The following is a 6,097-nucleotide window of genomic DNA, read 5'->3' as shown; positions in this document are numbered from 1 at the left end:
GATCCATATGGCAGTAGGTCATCTTGGCCCAGGTAGAACCTTTTTAGAAAAGGGTTCTTAAAGAGGTCTTTGGGGGTTCTTCGCTAGGTGAAATGGTTCTTCTTGGAACCAAATGGCTTCTACCTGGAACCAAAAAAGGGTTATCATACAAGGTCTGCCGATGAACCCCTTTTGAACCCTTTTTTTCTAACTGTGCCTGCCTTCCTGGTCTGTCTGTTTGCCTGCTCACTCGACATGTCTATCTGCCTACCCAGCCTGTCTGCCCATCCTTGCCCAGTCTGTCTGTCTTCCCAGCCATGGCCAGTCTGTTCTTCTCACCCCGTCTGGCCCTCCATCACCAGCACCACTCTCTCACTGGGCCTCTTCCAGACCCCGACAGGCAACACAAATGGCGTCTGTGGCGCTCCCTGCCAGACACATGATTAGGGGCGGTTAACATTTGCCATCAGAGGTGCGATATTATAGTGGACCAAGACCAGGGACTCACTCCCTTTCTGCCAACTAACCCCACCTGGCTGCCAGTGAACCGATACATCACACCAACGACCACAAACGTCCACACAACCAACAGGAGCTTTTTATAGTCTTCTTTTTACTCTAATAGTTGACGTTCACAATATTTCCTGCTTTTATTGTTCTGGTGCTTAAAGGATCCGARCTACCATGGAAGCAGAAGAAGCCGTTTGAACGTCACGAAGAGCGAGGGWGGTSGYAAAACCGCGAAAGGCGCGGTCAATATTCCGATTGATGAACTGGTTTAATCTGGTGTGGCCGTGTGGAGTCAGAGAGGGAGAGAGAGTAGAGAGGGATGAGAGAGGTAGGCGGAGAGAGAGAGAGAAAGACAGACAGACGCAGAGAGAGGAGAGAGAGGGASGGAGAGAGAGAGTACGTCACTAGTCCCTGTCAGAACCGAAGCAGAGGGGAGAGAAAAAGAAGAAAAAACATGAATAGAACATTCTCAACTGTGAGTCAGCTGACTGTTCAAAAGTCATGACTGTTACCTGCCTCTGACGTCCTGAGCTGCTCCGTAGACTCCCAACCAATTACTCTGCCTGTTCTAAGGAGAGTGTTGAGTCATAGTGACATCGTGGCTCTCTCCCCTGATGTGTGGAGAGACGTAAACAACTTGCGTCGTGACTGGTGAAGGCTGCTGGGAAGGCTGCTGTTTGACGTTACTAAAATGGCCCTCTGGCATAAAGGCCATTACGAATGAGTCATATATGTGTTTATTCATTTTAGAGCTTTGTGATGGTCCTTATTATGMATGACTGAATATCAGAGCCGATATTTCTTGAATAACCGGAATATTGAAGGTCAATAGAGATATTCATCACTCACAGTGGCACATTTGATTCTTTWTTCCCATAAGAATGTKCCCCAAMCWGGAAATKATTAATTTCGYAATTGAAAGTAAGGATTACTATGTGGGTGGAGGACTTAAATGATTGATTTGAATAAAAGTCACCGATCCTATTGACGAAGACCTCCATTGRCAGCCACTTGTTTGGTCTTCCAAATCGTGATAGTTTATAATAGTTTAACAGGTGTCATTAATTCCACCTAATTAGCATATACATGGTGTAAATATTATGTTAATWCCATGCTGTAGTATCCAGTTGAGTTAGTCAATGMCGAAGCCWAGACTTTGTTCTCCTRCTTCAACTMTCAAACCTTTCYTCATCCCTTCCCCCATCTGTCACATCCACCTGAGACTCTTCCTGATTTACCTGCCTGTACAGTCCCTTTCAGTTCTAAATCATTTTTATTATTCTTATCATTCTCCTCCCTTACACACTTGGACAATAAATTCCTCATTCCTGGTCCCTTCCTCTTGTGTAAACTCTCATGTCTTCTCTCCATACACACCCCGAGAGTTTCTTGGTCGTAATTTAAGCTCTTCGTCATTTGATMTTTGTCAGGTTTCTTCTCTCTGACGCACATAAAGTCAGTTTATTTCCTACATGTAGGSTAAATGTCATCTTACTCAGATGTCGCCCTGTTGTATAAACAGTCCTGTCACTACATACTGCCCCTTTTGTACACTGCCTAGCTCTCCCTGCTCTCTTTCCCACATCCCTTCAAACAGATTCATACACGCAGCAACGATTCCCTTCAAAACCCCTGACCCGAATGCCCTCCTCTTCTTTGTACCTACCCTGCACCATCCCCTACCCTTGTTCTGAGGGCCATCCTTTTCATTTCTGACCAACCATGTCCTCTATCCTTCCCATTGCTTAGCATAAATCATCGTTCTCTCTCTCCCATACCTAATGTATGTCATTGGATCCGTTAATGTAGACCTAATGTAAATGTAATGTCTGTCTGTTTCTCAAAAGCCGTTCCAGAGCCCCAGCCATTCCAGAGCCCCAACCGTCCAGAGCCCACCGTTCAGAGCCCCCAGCATTCCAGAGCCCAGCCCGATGTCCAGAGCCCAGCCATTCCAGAGCCCAACGTTTCCAGAGCCCCCAGCCGTTCCAGAGACCGCCAGCCATTCACGAGCCAAGCCGTTCTCAGAGCCCACCGTCCAAGCCCAACCTTCATCCAGCATCAGAGCCCCCAACCGTTCCAGAGCCCCAGCCGTTCCAGAGCCCCACCGTATCTCCAAGAGCCATACCGTCTCAGAGCCCACCGTTCCAAGAGCCCCAGGCGTCTCCAGAGCCCAGCCATTCAGAGCCCCAGACCGTTCCAGAGCCCCAGCCGTTCCAGAGCCCCAAACCGTTCCACGCGAGCCTACCACGTTCCAGAGCCCCAGCCGTTCCAGAGCCCAGCCGTTCCAGAGCCCCGCAGGCCCGTTCCAGAGCCCCACGTTCCAGAGCCCCAAGCCGTTCCAGAGCCCAGCGTTCAGAGCCCACCGTTCCAGAGCCCCAGCGTTCCAGAGCAGGCGTTCCCAGAGCCCAACCGTTCCAGAGCCCCCAGCCGTTCCAAGCCCCAGGCGTTCCAAGAGCCCAACCGTTCCAGAGTCCCGAGCCGTTCCAGAGCCCCAGCCGTTCCAGAGCCCCAGCGTTCAGAGCCCCATCCGTCCAGTCCCCCATCCAACAGCCGTCGACCAGCCCTTCAGAGCCGTTCCAGAGCCCCAAAACCGTTCCAGAGCCCAGGCGTTCCAGAGCCCCAACCGTTCCAGAGCCCCAGCCGTTCAGAGCCCCAACCGTTCAGAGCCTACCGTTCCAGAGCCCCAGCCGTTCCAGAGCCCGCAGCCGTTCCAGAGCCCCAGGCGTTCCAGAGCCCCAACCATTTCCCGGAGCCCCCAGCCGTTCCAAGACCCCAGGCCGTTCAGAGCCCCCAGCCGTTCCCAGAGCCCAACATCTCCAGAGCCCAGCCTCCAGAGGCCCAGGCGTCCAGAGCCCAACCGTTCCAGAGTCCCAGCCGTACCAGAGCCCAGCCGCGGCCAGCCCGCCGTTCAGACCCCAACCGTTCCAGAGCCCAGGCGTTCCAGAGTCCGGCAGCCGGGTCAGAGGCCCAGCCGTTCAGAGCCCAACGTTCCAAGAGCCTACCGTTGCCAGAGCCCCAGCCGTTCCAGAGCCCAGCCGTTCCAGAGCCCCAGGCAGTTCCAGAGCCAAGCCAATTCCAAGCCCGCAGCCGTTCCAGAGCCCTCCGCGTCCCAGAGCCCCAGCGTTTTCCAGAGCCCCCAACCGTTCCAGAGCCCAACCGTTTCAGAGCCCCCAGGCGTTTCCAGAAGCCCCGGATGCCGTCAGAGCCCAACCGTTCCAGCAGCCCAAGGCGTTCCAGAGTCCCCAGCCGTTCCAGAGCCCCAGCACGGTTCCACAGAGTTTAGCACACCGTGATTCAACTTGTTAATAAACACAATAATAAAAACCTCTGGAATTTTAACAATATAATATGGCTATTAAACCAGAATAGAAAAACCTGTATGGTTCTACAAAGAGCCTATGAGATGATTGAGAAAGGTTMTTTATAGAACCATTTTCCATAAAGGTTCTATAAAGAACCATTCAAAAAATAGTTCTATACAGTCTCAAAAAGGGTTCTAACCATAGCRAAATCATTTTTTGGAGCTACATAGAACCTTTTTTTTAATGGTTCTTTATAGAACCTTAGGAAAGTGTTCTGTATAGCACCATACAAGTTCCAATTAGAATCTTATGAGCATTATTCTTTATAGAACCTTCAAATTAAGGTTGGTTACAAGCCAAAGAACCCATATATGACACTATATCGAACCATTTGTTTTGAGTGTGTATTTTTTATTTTGTGTATTCATTTTGCTCAATACATTTAGTTGAAATCCCATTTGACATATAGAGCCTATGAAGTACATGTCAGGCATTCAATTAGTTGTTTTATAAAAGCTTGACGTATATAATAGAGGATTTACTTGAAAGGAGGGCATATCACACTACAAGTCTTCTCAAATTCTTTATACAATCTGGCTGTTCATCCCAACAACCATGGCAACTGTAACCTAAATGAAATAGATCACTCAGTCCATTGTAACCTATTTGGTATACCTTGYGCTATCAGGAAMATCATTCTCTATCAAGACAAATGAATGACTTTGAAAGTCCTTTATGCAAACTGTAATTTAAAGTTAAGAGGAAATTGTGTAGGCTATTTTCAGTCTCATGTGTGGTCATCATTCTATGTAAGAATGGAAATCTCCAATAAAACATTGAACCTGAGTTTCACATAGGTTTATTATAGTGAGATGAATCATGGTTATCTCTGTGGGTTAGAGGTTCATCAGTGATGACTTCATAAGAAATGCCCCTAATAAACATCGAATTACTGTAGTTTTGGAATGACTGGTTGCAGTTATGACGTGCTGCAGGCCTAGTCTATGATATAATTGTTCCTCAAATTGGCCATGTAGATCCCTTTGCTGGATTTTTTTATAAGTGACATTGAGCTTTCGGTTGCTGAAAGGGTCAGTTCACGTGTCGGGTTATTCTCCGAACTGAATGAGCATCGTATGGAGTTTGCATGGACATGATAACATATTAATTAGACTGCACGTGCATCGCGTTCCCTTGAACCTTTGAAACATGTGCCATGCGCAAGTTGAAAGACAGTGAAGTGGAAATKATGTGTTGGTGTCCATTTTTATCATTCCAATTACATCCATTGTTACATCTTTAACTGATATGGCTCATAAATTGTAATATTACGCATAGCCTATACAAGATAGGTGAKACGACAGTCAGCCTTTTGGTGACATACAAATATGATTTTCCCATGGGCATATCAAGGGTCAGGTGTCATTGGAGAATACTGTATCTACTAAAAAAGATGGCAAAACTTCGTTTCAAATGGTTTTCATCCAAATAAGTGTATTTGAGTATTGTGGCCCTTGCAGTCAACGGTATGCCTCATTTTTTATTTCGAAGAAGATTGCGAATGTTACAGAATTGCTGTTTTTTGTGACCGCTCAAAGCTTGCTGCTCGAGCCACAATGACAATGCTTTGTGGTCTTTCCTTTGAACCTACTGAAAAATAATGAATGTTTTGATAACGAGCGTGAGTATGGGAGTGAATTTGTGCGCAAATACTCTTGTGAATCTGGTCGTTCAACTAGTTCATGTGATATTTSTCTGGCGTTTTGAGCTCATTGCCTTATAAGGAAAGGAAGTCGTGCCTGTCTGCAATAGGCTGAACGTTRCCGCCTGCATGAACTGTTCTCCTTTAACCCTTGAGCTGCTGAATTTTATTTASGTTTAAAATGATACTCGACGCTCGCGCCTTTATACCGAAAACATATAACGAAATAAATAACAACGTAGACAAATACCAATAATTTCACAATGTGTAAGGCTTATACAATATAACAGATCATTTGACAAGCCAAATCTACGTGTGTATGTGTGTGTGCACGCGCGCGTGCGTGTGCGGTGACTATAGCCTTCTGTCAACATGTCCAATCTTTTTTCATGTTTCAAAAAGACAGCGGGCATAAGACACACACGAACCACCACCAGCGGCAATAACTGTGCTGTTGTAAGGTGCAAAAAAAGCAAACACACATTACGTTSCCTCTTCTATGTGCCAGAGGTAGGCCCATGCGTCTATCGCCCAAGTGATAACGCAGCGGCTGGTGTCCGTCAAAGTCGGATGGCAGAAATAAACGCGGTGGAAGAAATGCCAA

Source organism: Salvelinus sp. IW2-2015, linkage group LG1, assembly GCF_002910315.2.
Source record: "Salvelinus sp. IW2-2015 linkage group LG1, ASM291031v2, whole genome shotgun sequence".
Taxonomy (NCBI): Eukaryota; Metazoa; Chordata; class Actinopteri; order Salmoniformes; family Salmonidae; genus Salvelinus; species Salvelinus sp. IW2-2015.
The sequence above is the reverse complement of the archived record's forward strand: the minus strand, read 5'-3'. Positions refer to the sequence as shown.